This window comes from Centrocercus urophasianus, unplaced genomic scaffold, assembly GCF_019232065.1.
Source record: "Centrocercus urophasianus isolate 14NV4802_14NV808 unplaced genomic scaffold, USGS_Curo_1.0 seq_12, whole genome shotgun sequence".
NCBI lineage: Eukaryota > Metazoa > Chordata > Aves > Galliformes > Phasianidae > Centrocercus > Centrocercus urophasianus.
This window is the reverse complement of record NW_024884364.1, coordinates 13,386,184-13,405,557: the sequence shown is the minus strand read 5'-3', so window position 1 is coordinate 13,405,557 and position 19,374 is coordinate 13,386,184. Positions and strand designations below refer to the sequence as shown.

Sequence of the window (19,374 nt, the reverse complement as noted above, 5' to 3'; positions counted from 1 at the left end):
AGACTCACTTGATCGCCTTCTCCGTGTATTCTGGTGCTTTGTTAACAGGAAGCAGTTATTTATCAAACACATTTCTACAGCAATAGAATTTTACTTCATGCAAGATACATCATTTTCTCTCATCAGTAAAATCCAGGGAAGGTTGCTGCTTTTTCCAGTTTTAAAGTTCAGATCTACTTTGTTGAAGTATAAATTCAGACCTTGGTTAGGGCTGGCCTGACTCTACTGGAGTAAACACAAAAATAATTACTTCCAGAAATGCCGAATGTGAGCTTGAGTGGATCCAAATATTACTGTCTTAGTATTCATGTATCAGACACCACTAAATGCTAACACAACAAGTATGGCACAGAATATAATGCATTCTGTGAGCATGTAAAATAGCAGTTAATTTTAGACAGTAAAAAACAGGACTGAACCTGGAAACCTCCTACACTACTTCCTTCTTTTCTACTCAACATGCACTCTGCATTCCTATCTATATATTCTGAATGCCCATTTACTGTAAATTAGGTGACTTTGCTTCTTAATAATAAAACTGAATCACCACTATCTGTACAACTGTGAACACGAGACCTCTGTACCAAGTAAGATCAGAGCCCCAGTAAGGCTTTTGGCCTTAATGGAGATCATCTCATGCCCGCTCATGTCTCACCTGAGTACAGCAACAAGACAAATGTTTTGATACAGCGTCAGGCTATTTTTCTGACTCCAGTAGTTTGTGACAAAGGGCCTTCCTTGGTTCAGGAAGGTGCCTTTGTGCTTAATAACTTTTAACAGATATTTCTTCCATAGTTTTTTACAGTCACTTTTTCAATCCATGTGCATTTATAGTCTTCTATAGCAAGCAGTCCCATAACTTACAGCTCAACAAGAAACCAGTTTAAATTAAGGAAATAACTAGGTGTACCTTCTAGAACTGAACCTATAAAACCACTGTTCCCATGCAGTAAAACCACTGCCCCCGCGCAGTACATTCTGCATCATTTGCACTTGTTGGTAGCGTGGAGGAGTATAAAAAGTTTATTGTCGTTATATTCTGTATCACATCACTTGTAAAAGCACAAATGTTCATTACTGAGATTCTAAATAGCCTGAACTTGAGAATATCAAATAAGAAAAAAGCAATAATGATAAAAACCTTTCTAAAGATTAAGGTCACTATAAGACTATCCAGAACTTTTAACACGTATTCGTGAAACGATCTGACTATTTTCTGCATGTAGAACAAATGTCATATTCACAATCCTAACCCTCGTCCTCAACAAAATAAAAATTTATTCAGTGCGAAGGTAGGAATTTTCTCTTCCCTGGGAGATAAAACTCTTACATCAAGGTCTACTGGCTGTAGTATTTAATTTAAATTTCATAAGCAGTAACACCTTTACTAATGGTACCAATCACACCAATATAGAATGATATTTTTAAGAAAAGGGAATTTATATCTGCTGGAAATTTGCTCATTGGACAAAGACATTTTTAGGAGTACTCAATACTTGAAGCAGGAAGAGTATTTCCTTTCCAAAATCAGAATGACTTCAAAGCTATTCAGACACACAAGATTACAGCTGATTGAAAATACTTTGCCAAACAATTTTCCGCTCAAAAATACTGCTATACCAAGATTGAAATCCTTTCTTAAAAGTGACAAGATGCATGCATGTGCATACACATTGAGGTAACTGTGAGAAAGAAAATGAAGAACCTGTGCTTAACCACACAAATCCAAGAACGTCACCTTAAAAAATATGGTTACTGGGAACTCATGCTATCTGGTATTTCAAAAAAGCTCATTTTTTTTGAATGTATTTAAATCACTGATGCTCATATTCTAACTGTTTCATATTTCATATTCCATACTTACACAAGTTTTATATTAACAGCTGGCAAACTCTGTGCTGTTGTGATAATACATGCACAAAGCATAATCCACTTGTATGGATGAGAAAGGAAAGAGCAGAAAGGCTGTTCATGACTGCCTACAGTATTTCATTGAAATGACAGTGTTCTGCCCGTATTATAAACTGCCTAGAGCAAATGCTTGCATTTCATAGTCATGCCAATTACTTGAATGCTGCATCCATGTAAATATGGCTCAAACACTCAGATACACGCAGCTAATATAGGTAAATATTTCTCTGAAATGCATACATACAAGTTCAGACAGTCAAAGAAGCCACACTGATGCCAACAAATTTATTAGAAAAGTATTCTGAGGCACCATCATCTTCAGAATGATTCCAGGTAAAGTGCTTAAAGTACTTCTTTTAAGTCTATTGTTTGGTGTTCTTCTCAAGGAACATTCCACAATAAAGCATTTCATCTTTATGTTCTAAGACCTGGTGACGGAGAGAATACAACACCACATTTAAAAATTCCTAATTTAAAACTTAACCTTAGAAATCAAAAGCCAGTTAGCAAGTCTGCAAAAACACAAAAAGTGAGACCCTTCACTGAATTTTTAACTTATTTTGTAGAATATTAATTAAGTAGGAATAATTACATAGATACATAAAATACGAGCAAATAAAAGGCAATATTGCTTGTATAAGTTACCAGGTAAATTAACTATAAAAGCAGATTTGCTAACTGATCTCAAGGAAAGCAATTAGGAGCAGTAAGTCAGCCCACTTTTATTGTAAAGGGGGTGTTTTCTCATATGACCTCATCCGCAGAGATCCTGCACATATTCTCTTTCATTCTACAGAAAAATATTCTCACTTCTGATTTGCTTCAAGCTAGATGTCTTCCTCCCCTGAGAAGGCTTAAACACATTATGAGCTTGGTCTAGTAATCACTCAAAGCAAAATTCAGACCCAAGCCCACAAGAGCTTTGTCTGCATAAGGACCACAGGCTCAGCCTCTTGGGAATACTTTCACTTAATACTGAAAGGCTTCATTGTTTACTGTATTACCAGAACATGTATATGTGCTTGTAAATGGGAGGTATTTATCATTCTCAAACAGTGATGAGGTGGCCACGGTTCATGAAACAAGCAGAGAGATGAGACTCAAGAAACCTGGGTTCCGTTTCTCACTGGTGACAGATTTATGTGACCAAGCAACTGCATCTTTTTCTATTTTAGTACTCCATTTGTAAACTGTAGTTAAGATTTTATTACGCTGCAGAACACTTTTGGATTAATGAATTAAATTCCCTGATTGATCATTAAACAAAAACACTTCTTAGCAAACATAACTATTAGCACAATGAAATATGAAAGAGAGCATTCAACAGGATGCTGGGGAAGCAGGAAATCTCTCATTTTAACAGAGCTAAAGTAGCTCCTTAGTATCAGATTGTGTTTTAGCCCTCCTTTACTAACAGACCACTTTCTGCAACAATAAAATGTTGTGACTTCTATACAGAAGGACAATTTTATTGTATTTACCACATACAGAGAGAAAAGAAGATAAGGATTTAGGCAACTTGAGGCCTTACGGGGTCGTAACATCTCATGACACTTTTGGGGTGCAACACACCAACTCCAGTGACCATGCAGCTCTAGTGCTGGGAGCTTACAGAGGCTTCTGCTTTAGCAGGACTACTGCTTGCCCATTGCGCGAATCACACCTTCACAGCCAGGGCACTCCCTCCTCTTCCACACGCCAAGCTGCTGATCGCCTGGGCTGAGGCGAGCAGATCTGACAAGACCTGCTGCTGAGAAGTGACCTCTCTAGAGTCACCTATGAAGCACAAAGCACATAATCTGAAATCAGGTCTGAAAAAACAGCAGGACTGGTTTTGTAGCCAGAAAAATCTGTTCTCTGAACACCAAGGGATATTTTATTACAGCAACCTGCTCAACAGACATTGGAACCAAAAAGAGAATGTGACAGAGAAGGAAGTCAGAAAGTAATTATTCACATCATTCTTGGAGAGCTGTTGGGATCAGATTTAACAAAAATGCTAAAAGAAATTATCTACCTGGGTGATGAGGACAAGCTGAACTTTACCAAGTAATCACCTCTGCATAGCTTGAATCCAGGCAATAAGAAGAGGCCGAGAAAAGCCATGCAGTATAGGCAAGCTACAAAACCACTGGACACTGAAGAACAAAAAGAAAAAGGAGACTGACTGAACTGGGTATGAACACAAGAAAGAAGGCAGGAGGCAAACAAAAAGTAGGTAAGGAGAGCAAGTCATGGAGCAGCCTGCAAGAGGGACGAGGAGATTGACCCTGAGCCAAAGGCTGGAAGCTGGGAGCAGAGCCTGGCACAACCCATGCAGCTTGTGGGGACTGTCACCTTTGGCAGTCCTATGTGACCCGCAGTGGGCTATATGTATATAAGGCAATGTCAGAAAGAGATTCATTACCACCCTCACAATAAATGCCTCTCACTGACGGGCAAAGCTAAGAAGATGGGAACTACAGCCTATTAGCAAAAGCCATCCATTCAGACTGCAATAATTTACTGCGTTATTTGAATAATTATTTTTAAACAGCCCTCTATAATGAGTTATGAGCTTTCCTCAGGATAAGCTAGACTAAAACAGCTGTTGCAAGGAATAAGAAACTGAATAACAGCACAAATTAAGCCTGGCCAGCAAATGCTTTTTTGGCTGCAGACACAAAAGCGACTGGAGAATTTAGACAACACTAATACTTAACTTATGCAACAAGTTTTGATTCTTGCCACTGCATCCACCTCGGTAGCTAAGTCTTTGAAACAGCCCTCCCTGCTCTAAATGCATTAGTTATTAATAATGTCACATTTGCTTCTATACATCAATTCTGCTACGCTTGTGTAATCCTGACTTATTTTTGCATTAGCACCATGTGTTTCTAAAAGAAGCTTCTAATGCTGATTAGCTGCCTTTTAACATAGCTTATATGAGATGAATTCCCCTCAAGCCTGTCTTGATGCCTGGCATCACTGTACAAGGTCATGTACCACATAGCAGCCGTGGCCAAACACTACCCTGGTCATTCTGTGCCGAGTGCTGCAGAGAATCCACTCCAGCATGGGGCACCCAACCCCATCCCAGCAGCTTCTGTCTAGGCTGAGACAGGGCGCCCCATGCAGGGATAGTCAGCCTCATCAGGCATCACCCCTATGGCTTCCAAATGTTTGCAAATCAATCTCCCTGTCTCATGTTTTTATAAATGACTCTCTCAAGACACGTAAAGCAAGTGAAATCCAGATTTCAGTTTTTCTCTTTTTGGGATGTATTACGTGCATATATGTATTACTGCGACAGAAAGAAAATACATGTCAATACAAAAAGGGAAAAAAAGACCAGTTACTCTTTCAAAGCACTGAAAGGACTCATTTGAACCAGAAGATTGGACCCAAAGCCTCCAGGCACACTGGAAGTTCAGTTCTATGAATGCAATAATTCATGCAAATTTCTAAATTATAGGGTAGGAGCATGACAGTTGCAAACTGTTTCAATGTATTGCTAATTGAAGCATTTCTCATGCACACAGCTCCAGCTATAATGAAACTGTGATCAGGAGGACTTTGCAAAATACAAAACCACAAGAGCTAAAATCAAAGCCATCATAACTCCTCCGCAATAAGACATAACACTTATCTCCAGCTGCCTGCACGTAACTGATGACAATTTTTTTTTTTAATAGCCATGACGGACAAATATTCCATTAAATTTCTTGCCATTACTCAATATTCAAAAAGCTGGCAGAACTGGGCTCTGAATGATTAGAGCTGCACAAAAAGAATATGTGTCTGTCTACATCATAACCTAGGTTTCAGCTGGACTAAATTATGCCCACAAATATAAATAAATCATTATTCCAAATATTTGTGCTGGTGATTTTTTTTTTTTCCAGCAAGAAGCTATTTTTAGGTGAAATATTTGCTAGAGAATCTCTTTAACTATGCAATTCTTTTTTTCAAATTGATCATCTGAAATTTGGATTCTACATATTACTAAAATCATAAGGCTAATTATTTGGTTTTTAACTGGAAAAATTATGCACTAAAATTAGAATCACATAAACATCATATGGTTAATTGAAATGTTGATGAGTGCAAGCTCATGTTAGTTTTAGAGACTAGCCTACTGAAATCTAAAAGAATATCACCAGATTTATATCAGCTCCCTAACTGAACTGTATTTTAAATTACAATTTAAAACAAAGCAGTTTTGAATAACTGGAAGAGCTAAAGATCTTCACTGTGTGAATGTGCTAAATAATTGATTTGAAATTGACTTTGAAAATTTCATAATCTGAATTGTAAGGTATTTCCAAAATAAAAGGACACCTATTCAGTGATTTATTGCAGTGTCTTCCCTAGCTGATAAGTTGCCATTTAAGAGGAACAGCATGTAGACAAAAGGCCACGTGTTCTCAACAGTCCAAGAGCTTCTCACTGTTCATAATACTTGGCTCACTCCCATCAAATCAATGGTAATACTGAAATTTCAAAGATGACAACAGCATCAACTCCTTTCTCAGAGGCTTCGTTCATAAACTGTAAGTGCTTTAAAAAAAAAAAAAAAAAAAAAAAAAACACCAAAAAAAAAAAAACTATCAAAAATCTCCACCAGGCAACCATTCCCCCTTAGAGAAGGCAGAAAGCAAGCTTTGTTGATGAGGAAAGCATTCCTCCTCATGCAGTCACTGCCGCTTCATCTGACAGAATCCAGCATGCCATAATCTGTCTCTGTCATGGGTTCTACCAACTCCTGCTGAGAAGCAGCAATGAGCATCAATCCTGAGCCAAACAGCCTGCCAGCTATTTGCTACGGGAAAGCTGACTTCCCCTACCCACTCACTCTCTCTCTCACAAGAGCGTGAATGCAGCAGACAAGGATAAAAAGTAGCCCTTGCTAAGGTCTGCAGGTCCATCACAGCATGAGAAGGTGAAACAAAAAGTTATGTCAACAACAACAAAGAAAAAAAAGCACTCTTTGATGTTATGAATAGCTGCTGATGCAGAAGGCGAGGCACGTTGCATCTACCACAGCCCCTTCTTCATGTCTTCTCCGTACGTCCCCACTCCTCAGGAAAAAGTAGACACACAGCTCAGTCATTTTTAATGTTTTTTTCTTCAACTGAATTCTTCCCGAATGTACAAGCCTTCATTTCTGAATTCTTAGGAACTTCTTAGGAACATGTTATCAGAAATAATGAAAACTATGCAACTGTGATCCTAATGACTTTCCAGAGGGACTCATAAACCTTTTTAAAACATCTTATGCAAAATCTTGATCAACATACCTCTTCAGATGTTATAAACACAACGTAAAGGGAGCTTTTCAATAATATCCCATTGCATCCCAAAATCTCCACTAGTAACAGTCAAGCTCCTTTGATTCCATATTTCTTCATTACAGTAAGAAGGAATGAATAGTACATTTTCTTCTTCACCAACTAGAAATCTCTTCAGATTAATGAAGAACATGATTGCTATTCAAGAAGAGTAAGTGTTTCTAAATGGGTTGCAGAGGCAATATGCAATCTTACATTTATTGTATGTTTTGTTTTTAAATCAATTCCTTTTGGACACATGCAGATTTCCAACTCAAGGAAATAGCCCACAGAAAGTTAACAAAACACATCATCACACACCACAAAACGGGTTGCAGTACCCCAAAACATATTTACAGTCCACAACAAAAGACCAAAAGCCACAGTTTTATTAAAACATATCATTTCTGAGAATGGAATTGCTCTTGACTAAGTCCCAGAGCACAAAAATAGCAAAGAATTTTTTTCAGAGTTTCAGATGACCTTAAAAAAAAAAATCCAGATATATCCTACTGTACAGTGAATACATAACCTCATGTCCACATGTATTTGGGTAGGTTTGGGAACTGGAGTGATTTGCCAGAACGACTCAGGGAAAAATATCCTTCTTACTCAATCTCAACTGTAGCAAAAAGAAAAAGGAATGTAGACAGCAGGAGGAATTCAAGGCATTCGAGGTGCCTAGGAGAAGTCAACAATTCAAGAGAATCAGTATCCCTGAGCCCACATCTGACTGCTAGCTGCAGCCAATCAAGTGCTTCCAAGGAAAGTGAAAAGCAGCAACAACTCAGAAGCAAAAATCCTCCAGTACAGGAAAAAAACAACAAACAACTGAAAAAAAATATATATCTGAAAAAATATCTGAATCAATCAACTTTCTCCTCAACCTAGGCTCTTAGGCACTTATAACTACAATTTTTTTTTTTCTCTAGTAAACTACTCACAGCACCATTTATGTAGTCATAAAAGCATATGTTTCTTTTATACTAATACAATAAAATATTTGCTGCCATTAAAAAAACAAGAAAACACCTGTACGGTGGATAATTTTTTCAATCTGGTGGATGTGCAATCTGTGGATGCACATCTGTGGATTTGATGCTAATGCAAGTGTGCAGTAACAACTTGCTTGTTATGACTGCAAAACAGACGAGGAAGCTTACCAACAAATGGATAGCTGACAGGCTATAAGATAATCCCTAATTATAAAAGAATACAAGATAGAAGGCATGCCTGAGTCTTAAGGCAGTAATTTAAACACATTGGTCCTGGAAGGTAATTACTGCACAGATAAACAATGTACTCAAATCCAAAGAAGCCCCTAATCCATCTTTAAACAAACTTTATACCAAACACACTTCTGCTTGAACACCTGCTTTTACCACAGGATTTGAGTTGTGTTTTTTGGTTTGTTTGTGTGTCCATGTTTGTTTGTTTTTTTAATTAAGAAAACAGTATATTTCACTTTTGAGGGAGCAACTGAGAATTGAAAGGTTAGATTGCTAGTACATGCAAATATAAATCACAACTATTGAAATCCCATCAAATAGAAATTAATGCCATTCATATCCCAATTTCAGATTCGCTGTAGATTACAACAGACCAGCAACACCGTTGTGCAGGTGAGTAAAGATTATCTTTAGCCCCAAAAGCTCTGCACTGTGCTCTTCCTCCACCTCTTTCTCCCAGGAAATCAGATAGGTAAATGAGATAGATAAATAGGCATAGCGCCTACAGACCCAGACTTTAAACACTCACTACAGTTTTTTGTGAACCTGACTGCCATCTTTGGCAATTAAGCATAGAAGAAGATGGACATGGAGATGTTCACCTGCCTTTCCAAGACACCATGAGATCTCACTCCCATCCCAACCCAAATTAATGCTTCCCCTTCTCATCAAAGCCTCTTCTCAATTATTTTATTTTCTAGGAACACAAACAGACGCATTTAGATTTTAATGAAAGAATCACACAGGTCTATTTTACTTACCCTGGCAACATCTTCCCTCCATGCTTCTCTCTTCCCATCCACTTTCCTGTTTTGACTCTTTCAGAAAAAAAAAAAAAAAAAAAACCAAACAAAAAAAAACCCATCTTTTCCTCGACCATCTGCTGTACTTAGTACAAGCAGAGAAAAGATACAGTAGGCGATTCCCCTTTTGCAGCTCATTTCACTGCCAGTTCATCCCCTCACACAGCAGGAGAAACAAGACCGCAATTGCTTATTAAATGGTGCACAAAAAGAGCAATTAAATGCCTTTCTACTTCCACCCCGTGTTAACAAATACATATTCATACAGCCTTACGGTGTATGCTCTGGACACCACATCTTCACAGTCAAATTTGGCCCTGAAATCACAGAGGTTATAAAATGTATAACAAGCAGCTTAACAAATGGCCTTAATTTATGAAACAGAATGTTCATTAGCCATGGTTAACTGAGATTTCTGAATGTTTTATTCTGTTTAATATGACCTGCTTCCTACCCAACTCCTGTATTTTTCAGGATGAGTGCCAGTTTTACAGCTGGAACAGTGATCTCACGTTCATGATTAATACACCTTGACTTCACTTCAAGTCACAATCCCACAGCCCTGTTTTAGTTTTCCACACAATTCTTAAGGGAGCAAAACTTGGACATTCCTAGAACAGATTTGAAGAGCAGCTTGTTAAAATAACTGCCCATACCTGTTATCCCACTAGTAGGATCACATTACAAAAAAACAAGTCCTGGTGAAGCTTGGGAGAATTCACGTTCTTCTGTAGTCTAGAAGAGAACTCTGGAGATCTAGTGTTCATCTAGCAGCTAGAGATGCCCCTCTTAAACTGGAACGACACACAGTTGAATAATTTGTTTGTATTTCTTTGTATAAAAAGAATAGTTTTTATTGCATCTTATGGCTTACTGGGAATAATGTAAAATTTAAAACTCCTGCATAATACATTTAGGCACGGGTATCTGAATCTTAGAATTAGCTCTATAGCTACTAAGGGACTGTTCAGGTTAGGTCAAATCTCTGTATAATGTTGCAAAACATCAAAGAGCATGTTTAATATCTGACTTTAATATAATGTTACATAAACTTTATGGCCTTTCTTATTTCAGGTGGGTAACAGATGACCACTAAAAAATGTTTTACTGCTTTATAATAACCATCTTATAAATTTTCTTTGTTATTTTTTTTCCTAAAAGAAAGATTTTTATTATTTTTTATTTTATCATATTCCTATTATATAATGCCTGGCAAAAAAAGAAAAAAGACATTTTTAGACAAAAGTAGACAACTAGCAGAGTGTTCTTACTCACTTGTTTTCAGCATTTCTTTGAGCTAAGTATTGAGTACTTCTAATTTCTTCTATTATTCTTCTCCCATTAAAAAACTGTGCCAAATCAAAAACAGCAGAAAATACACTTATTTTACTTAGCATTAATTTCTATGAAAAGCTGTTCCTTCAAATTAAATGTTCCTAGGATTCTGAAGTCCTGATGACCAATTCATTCCTACATGTGAGCTGACCACTACCGCTTCAGCTAACCACAATAAATGACTAATTTCATTAGGTTTCCTGTTATTCACATGCTCAATTTACAAGAATTTAAGCACGTTTATAAAGGCAGTGTGACATAAGTGAATGCTTAAATACTCTGCTAAACAGAAATGAACTCATGTATTAAACGAAGTATGTTGTTATGGTTGAAAACCGAAGAAATTGTTTATGAAACTTTGATACATTTTTGCAGTACAAAGACCGTATCTTTTTTTAATCCTACAACCTTCTGCCACTGAATCATATCTTTTATTAAAAGATCCTATTTTAAAATACCAACAAAAATACTGTCACGAAATAAGGTATAATTCAAAAAAAGCATAACGACTGGAAGTGCTGAAGGTAAGTAAAAACACGTTACTTCAACCGTACTGCTTGGAGAACTGTCCTGCATTGCTTCTGCGGTTACTCAGGGTTGGCATCGTGACAACTTACACCATATGTTTTTTTCTTCCCTTGTCGAAAGTGAATCTTTCTGTCAAAGAGTAGCTGTTCTAAATTATCACATCAAATTTTAACCTTACAGTAGACAAACACTGAACCCACAGATTCACGATAGTGAAATAAGTCTCCTCCTTGACCTGTAATGGATTTGTCCTTGCTGAAGTCTACTTCTGTCTTAGCACAACAGAGATGCCAACTGTTATGGTATACGTCGTGAATAGGTACTTAAAGGTGAATCCTCACAGTATGGACAATGAACTTCTTGGTTGTTGTTGTTTGTTTTTTTTTTTCCTAAAAAGACCATGTGAAGTCCAGGTTATAACACTCATGTTATCAAGAATACAACACAACATGAATGAAAAGAAAATTAGAGATTAGGAACACAATTAGTCTTTCCATTTGTAATCCAAAGAAACAGACAATTTCAATACTTTCACAAACTAAGTCAGGTATGTCCAACTCACAGCCTGGCTCAGCTAACACAGCAGCTGCCCTCTGCCCTAAATCATCATGGTGGTGGCTCTGGCCCACCAAGCAGCCCAGCCCAGTCCCTCAGCACCAACCAAACATCAGTGTACTACTAACCCCACCTGGATTGAATTCAGGGCAAGGGGTGCAGCACAGCACCAGCTCAAGTGGTGGCAAATAACGTTACGCATTTTGATACGCTGGCTAAACGCAGTCCTGTGAACAGAGAAGAACATACAGCCCTGCCTTCTGTTCTGATGAAATTTGAGAGTAGGTTTCAAGATTACAAAAAGAAAAATCACTTTTTTCATTTGTGACCCCATTTTCAGCCATCATAGTTAGATTACCTGTAAATTTTCAAATGGGATGTACAGATTCACAATCAAAAATTCGATCATGTCTCTTTCCCAGACTTTCATAAGCTCTCTTCCTAGTGAGAAATGTCCCTCACCTCACAGTCATGCCTTATTCAGATGATCACTTTTTAGCAGTACATACATTTGTGAACACCTGTTTTCAAGGATGAAGCATAAAATTAAGATTTCATAAAAAATCTCTGATGAACACTTTGAGAACTCACTAAGAATGGCTACCACTGCCATCAAACCAGATTAACACAGTAGTTTCACAAAAACAAGGTCAAATACTCCACTACTTCTATGCGTTTGTTGCTCACTTTTAAAATATTTTAATTAAAAAAAAAACTTAAAATAAATTTTATTTATATACATTAACTATATTACACATGGCTGCTCTGAAAGTAATGCCTCCCATTTTATTATGTTGGTCCATGTCAACATCCCCTAACAAAAGGGGATGTCGGTAGCAGTATAGCAATAGAGGTTGAACCTTCCCACCCATATTTTGTTACCTTTTGTTGCCATGTTACAGATGGCAGCAGAGGGGCATTCTGACAAAATAGCATCTGACATAGAAGCGTGGGTGAAGCAAAGGTGGGCCACTGAATTCCTCCATGCAGAAGAAATGGCACCCATTGACATTCATTAACCCTTGCTGAACGTTAATGGAGATCAAACAGATGTGAGCATACTGAAGCAGTGGGTGGTGCATTTCAGCAGCAGTGACAGCAACAGTGGTCACAGCTGCTCATGCAGATTTTTACAAGTATGGCATGCAGGCTCTTGCTCACCGCTGGCAAAAATGCATAGCTAATAGTGGTGACTATATTGAAAAAATAGTGTTTCATAGCTTTGAATTTGCTTTATTGAAGCATAACTGTGCTCTTTGGGTCTGCTGTTGTTTCTATTGAAATAAAATAGGAGGCATTAGTTTTCAAGCAACCTATGTGTAAGTGGCCCAAGACACCTTCTTCTTCATCCTATGTGGCCCAGGTGGTCAAAAGGCTGGAAATCCGTGGTCTAAGTGCTTCCAGTGAAGTCTGATATCAATTACTGGTTATTTAGATGTCTGCCAACAGTATGTTTTGACAACATGTGCTTCACGCTGAGGAGCAGCAGACATACATATATTCTTGTTTTCCTGTACTCATCTTTCAAGATGATTCTTACTTTAAGAGCATATTTGTTGAACGTTATCAAAACTTGCAGCTCTCACTACAATTGCTCTCTATTAAAGCCTAGTGCCAGCTGTCAGTTGTAATACAAACCCTTGTTACCCTTTGTAAGCTCTAGTCTGTAACTAACAAAGGATTGTCAAATAACTCTATGAACAGGCAGAGAAACCGATGGATAAGTGCATGCTCAGTGACTTCACACTGACAATACAATCTTTGTGCTGCTCTAAGCTACGCTTCTATTCAAAGTCACCAAAGAAAGTACAAGTAAAATACATTCAGGATGGCTCTATTAATTTAGCTTTATATCTTTTGAAAACATCCGAAGAAGCAAAACCATTAAAACAAAAAGGTTGCAGAAATGCCACCAACATCCCTTAGGATTCTCAGTGATAGAAATCAGTGACATACTTGCAGTAAAATCCTGTGCAACAATTCCATGGTAGCATGTAAGAATCACAGAATTAAGGTGGAAATTTCTGTGTTAAGAACAAATACATCACATATACTTATTAAACTGGGAACCCTGGATCTATACCCAGCACATACCCGTCTTATTTCATGGGGTTTTTTGCTGCTTGAAAAGCATGGATGTAATGCACTCTCAGGCACAGCAAGCACCAGCTCTAAAGAGATCTGCAAGAGATACAGTGCAACTGTACTGTCTTCAGTTGTGTTTTGCCAGTCACTAATGTTTGTGCAAGTATTTATTGAGCAAACATTTCCATTTCCAGACTAGTTTCAAATACACTCAGAAAATTCAATTCTGAAGTACGTACTGATGCAACATACTAGCATGGAATAACTTGGGGAAAAGTATTAAGAAGTTTTAAGGAAAACTTATGAGTTTTATTAAAAATGAATAAAGATATTTGCAAACATGCTTTTGTTTAAATATGTCTGCCACAACCCGCAAGAAATGTAGTCAAGTTTCTTACGTAACTACAGAGCATCTGCATTTTAACTTGAGAACCTGCACAGTGTCATACCAAAAAATCTTGTTTTGAGTAATTGTAGAATGTTCTTTTTTTAATTATGGCCTGTTCAGGACATGTGACAAATATGTTCATAAACCACAACATTTTATCCAAGTAATTTCAGTCTACACTTATGATGTACAAATCGTGAGAATATTTTCCAGATTTGTAATAGAAAATATTACATAATAAGTTGGCTGTAATCTTTCTGAATATCTTATTCAGAGCAGAATTAATTTTGCCAATATGAAAAAATCATCTAGTTATCTCTCATGTACCTTTCTAAGAGTCAAATAAATTCTAAGGAGAAAGGTAAATCCCTCAACCATGTGCTCTGGTTATGTACTTATAGAATATAAAGTGAATGAAAACAATGAATATTTTACAAATAAATTTATAATTTATAGCTGCTGTCATTTTACGTTTACTGGCTTGAAAGATTAAGACTCCCTTTCTTAAAAAAAAAAAACCTCTTAAAATTGAAAACATACTTCAAATTTAAGGAAAAAAATGTACCTCAAAGCTCTTCTTTAAAAAACAGGAATTCATAAGCTTTTTCAGATTTCACATAAAAGAACTAGTAAGAGTTTTCTTTCATTATATGACATAATCGCTGTACGATCAGTTCCTATACTTTATTTAACATAATTGTTCCTACGCAGTTTAAAACTTAAAATCACACGCTTCTGAAGTACAAGCAACACATCCTGAGTCACTTTGCTATTTCCAAGGGAAAATGTTATCGTCTCCGCAGATGCAGCAAGCATGTGTGCCTTCCGTCTGTTTTCACTTGCACAAAGCTAAACAGTTCCTCACAGTACCTTTTTTTTTCCTTACATGTGAAGTTTTTATCTACTGCCATAAGCAATTGAAATGTTTATTTACTAATTCAAAGACAAAATGATTATTAAAAGCATAACCAAGAAAAGAGGAATGTTTTCCATCCTAAGTATTAATGATGCTTTACATACTTCTTTTTCAAGTGCAGTACCCATTCTAGTGAAAGAATTAAGCAACAAATGTAATGGTTTGGATTTAGCAGCCACAGATGGCATTCCTTTCGTATCACCAGAAACTCACAGAGAGAGAAATATGATTTGGGATATATATACACAACTTAAAGCACTGAATAATTTAGTGTTAGTTGAGATTTCGTGGAGTCTTTTTTTCAATAACCAGGCACGCTTCACCTCTCCCTCCCTCACCCCTTGCTCCCTTTCCTCCAATTCAGCCCACATGATTAATTGCTAAAAATGATGTACACAGGGAAAGGACCATCAGATTAAAACCTCTCTTTTTCCTCTGGCTTTGTTATAGACAATGTATCAGTCACTTGAGGTTAAACTTACGATTTTATTATATAGCATCATGAGAAAATGTACAATTCGGATCTACTGGAGTTCCAGCAACTAAAATTTAGAACTAACCACTGACATGGTAGTGTGCTGAAAACATAATTCAATGCTTAGTGAGCCATTCCTTTCAGGCACACCAATTTCACCTTCCACTTGATGGTGAGTCACAAAGACTTTTTCAGTGAAAGCCTCCATTATCAGCAGTACTCAAAAGAACATTCAAGCTCACAGCTCTATGTAGGTATATAATTGCCCACTGCATGTTTGCTAATTATATGATAATATCAGTGTAAAAAAGGTTCATGTCCAGCTAGGCTTTCTAAAGTGCATGAAATAAATCAACAACAGAATAGACACATTTGGGATGGAAGAGGTTTATTAGTCCAACCCTGCTAGTACAAGATTTCCTTTATCATCTGGTTACTGCTTTAGAAAAAAAAAAAAACATCTCCTGAAATGAGTCTTCCAATATTTCTCCAACCAAATTATTACAGAACTAACAGTAAAGACAATTTTTCTAATGTTTATCCTATATTTACCCATTTGTTTTGATACTATTACCCTAACTAGCCAACCTTCGCATAATGAAGTCTGTTTCCTCCATCATTCAAAACCCAACAGAGCCTAGTGTCTCCACATACAAATAACTAACTGGACAGGTGATGTGAATGCTCCTTTCCAAACACTATGCCGCTGCATAAGTTCTTTGTGTATTTGTAACTTGGATATTGCATGCCAGCCTCATTGTCCTTTTTATAAAGGCCGCATTATTTTGAGTAGGTAAAGGGCAATCAAAATGGATAACTCAGTCAAAAAGGATAAGTATGGAAAAATTAGCTTGTCCTCCAAATAAGAAGGCACTAAAATAGACCTAGAGCTGGGAAAATACAGAGCAAGTAGTAGACAAGATAAATCAAGACTATCATTAATACCCAAGCTAAAAAGGCAACAGTTATTTTCTCACTATAAAAGGATATGGTAAATCTTATTTAAATGACTTTAAACATAAGGCTTACACACAGCAAGAAGGTATGTTTTCCTACGCAAGACTAGCTATCACATTCGTGGGCATATAAACTTAAAGACGCCCAAAATAAGTGAGTCAAAAAAGTAGACAAGTTAACAGGTGGCAAGATACTGGTTCCTATTAAATAGTATTTCTTACAAGACACATCTTAATACTGTGCAAGAAAAAAGCTGATTGGTAGAAGATGAAAGATGTACCCAGAAAAGTAGCGCTACGTACAGTTGTGTTTGTTTTTTCCCCCTCAAGAATCTGCTATTAGCCACTATCAGAGAAAGGACATTAAGGCAGATAAACCTTTGGATCTAATTCACTAGGTTTTGTGGGTTGTTTTTTTTTTTTTTTTGTTTTTGTTTTTGTTTTTTAATGGATAAAATGGAAAAGATGAGTTAACCCTGTTGACTGGGGAACTGACAGAAGAATCTCGGAAAGAGTAACATTCACTGTGTAGTTCCAACCACATGTTATTTTCTAATTGAAACAAGTCAAAGCAGTAATTCTAACAGAGAAGATGCTATAAAGGATCAGGATGGCATGAAGACAATTTGGAAAAGATATTGTAAAGTTGTTCTTTTCAACAAGAAAATATTAAAATATAATTTATTAGGATGACTATGAAGTATGTGTTAACAAAGCTTCAATAATGAATAGTAAACAATGGATTACAGGCATCATATTTAGTTAACTAATTATAACTAACATAGCTAACAGGAAAAAAAAAACTATGAAAAAATGGCTTTTCCAAAATGGTCCAAATGTAACATCTTCTCTAACTTCTATGAAACCACTTCCTACAAAGTAATTAACAAGTGTAAAAATATTTGCTGTAATAGGTGTTAATTCTCATACTGTTAACTCACATAGATTATGAAAACCAGAATTCCTTAGGGAGAGGATAAACAATTAGCTTTGGATAAATCATTTTTCCACACACTCAGAACAGTGAGGACAAGTGTGGTAATGACAAAATGGGTCCCAATTCTTTAACAAGTCGGCTTCCTACTGCTGAGTAAGTTGTAAAATAGGGATTAGTTGGTAGGATCAGGAGCATAACAACAACCTAACCAACAAGAACCAAGATGCTTAATGAGCCTAGTAGTCCAGCCTAGGCTTTTCAGAGTCAAATGTGGTTATGTTTGTATCACACCAATGACAAAAAAAGGCTTGTGTCATTTGAGAGCATGACTATGCCTTCATAACTGCTCAAGAGAAACTGTTCTCAATGAAATCTAAATGGGCTGATGCCATACCGTTAGGGTCCTTAATTTTAATCATCAGTGATGATCTCCTGCTAATGCAAAATAATACTGCTTCTGAAAACAACATTCTAGAAGCAAACAAAAATTAATTTCAAGAAATGAGATCAAGTAGTGATGGCCACTGCAAGTTAGTAAATGCTGCCGACCACTATGAAAATAAAAATTCCTATGTTGGTACTATTTCAAACTTTAACTGAACAATTTCTTTTTTCCCCAATAAGGCCTTCATTCCAGCCAATACTTGCAACACTACATTTTGGCTCTTCTTCAGACTGAACAGTCCTGATTACATTGCTCTCCTTGATTGTGACTGAAAAACCACAAGACCCAGCCCAAAAGGGAGGAAAAAGAGAAAGAATGAAGAAAGAAAGAAAAAGATAGATGCAGGAGTGAACATCAGCCTGAGGTTGAAACATATGTTTAAAACTGAACTCTTTTTCTGAACAATTCAACTCCTGCTGGATTACAGATGCAAACAAATCAGAGGTTTTGGGTTACTGACTGCTTTTAGAGTATCACTTCAATCACATCACACCAACAATATTTGATAAATATGACTTCCAATAAAAGTTAGCAGAACATTATATGTTAAATCAGAATAAACCAGAATGACCTGTCACTACTGCTAATGGTTTCATCGTGCATCGCTCCCTTGATCAGTGGTTGGTGAGTAAGTGGAGGAAATAAAAAAAAAAAAAGTATTTCAATGGCCTGATTTTATGTCTTCAAAATCATGCATGATACACCCATATATGTCCCTGGTAACCCACTATTACTCTATGCCATATACTCACTATTACCCTAATCTCTGGAGAGCTGAGTTTTCTATGTCTAGACTTCCCCAAGCACCTGACAATCTGTTCTTAATCAAATGATTTTACGTATTTTATTAAATTCCACTTGTTTGCTCATTTTCAGTCTGACACTTTCTGCAGTGATTGCCTTTTTGTGATCATGTGTAATTTAAATTCTAATCCAACAGCTTTCAACTATCCACAAGACAAAAGGTTTTGTAGTTAACAAGACTACATGCAGTAATTGGAAGAGTATTATCAACTTTCCAACATTTTTAGCTATAGGAGGCCTTAGCTGAGGCACAATAAAATATCCTCTCCTCATTTTAGCTCTTAGCAGTACAGTTTAATTTGTTCTTAGTATCTGTATCTAAATGCAGAAAAATAAATACTCAACTCCTCACGTTATTCATATTCAGAGCAAAAACAAAATCAAATCAAACACTCTTACTCCTCTCCTACAAATCTTACCTGTCCTTTTGTGAAAAAGTCACCATAATCAGAGGAGTACGTTTTACAACTACACAGCTATACTTACTCTGGCTTGGTCAGACCCTAATAGCCCTCCAGCACTGCTATGTTTATATAAGATTGCCTTCAAACTAATGAGAAAGGAAAAAGCTTTTCTCAGCCAGGTTCAGAATAGTAAAATATCAATAGCTTTGAAATTTCTGCTCTTATGGATACGTGCATATCTGCATACATACCTTCACATCACACCACACAATAAACATCTCAGCTACTACTCCC

General features: G+C 36.7%; 1 protein-coding gene across 1 annotated transcript in view; it reads right to left on the bottom strand.

Moving 5' to 3' along the window:
- Positions 1 to 19,374, bottom strand: part of EPHA3 (EPH receptor A3) — a 205,397-nt gene that overhangs the window by 132,514 nt on the left and 53,509 nt on the right. The gene's annotated exons all lie outside the window — the stretch shown is intronic.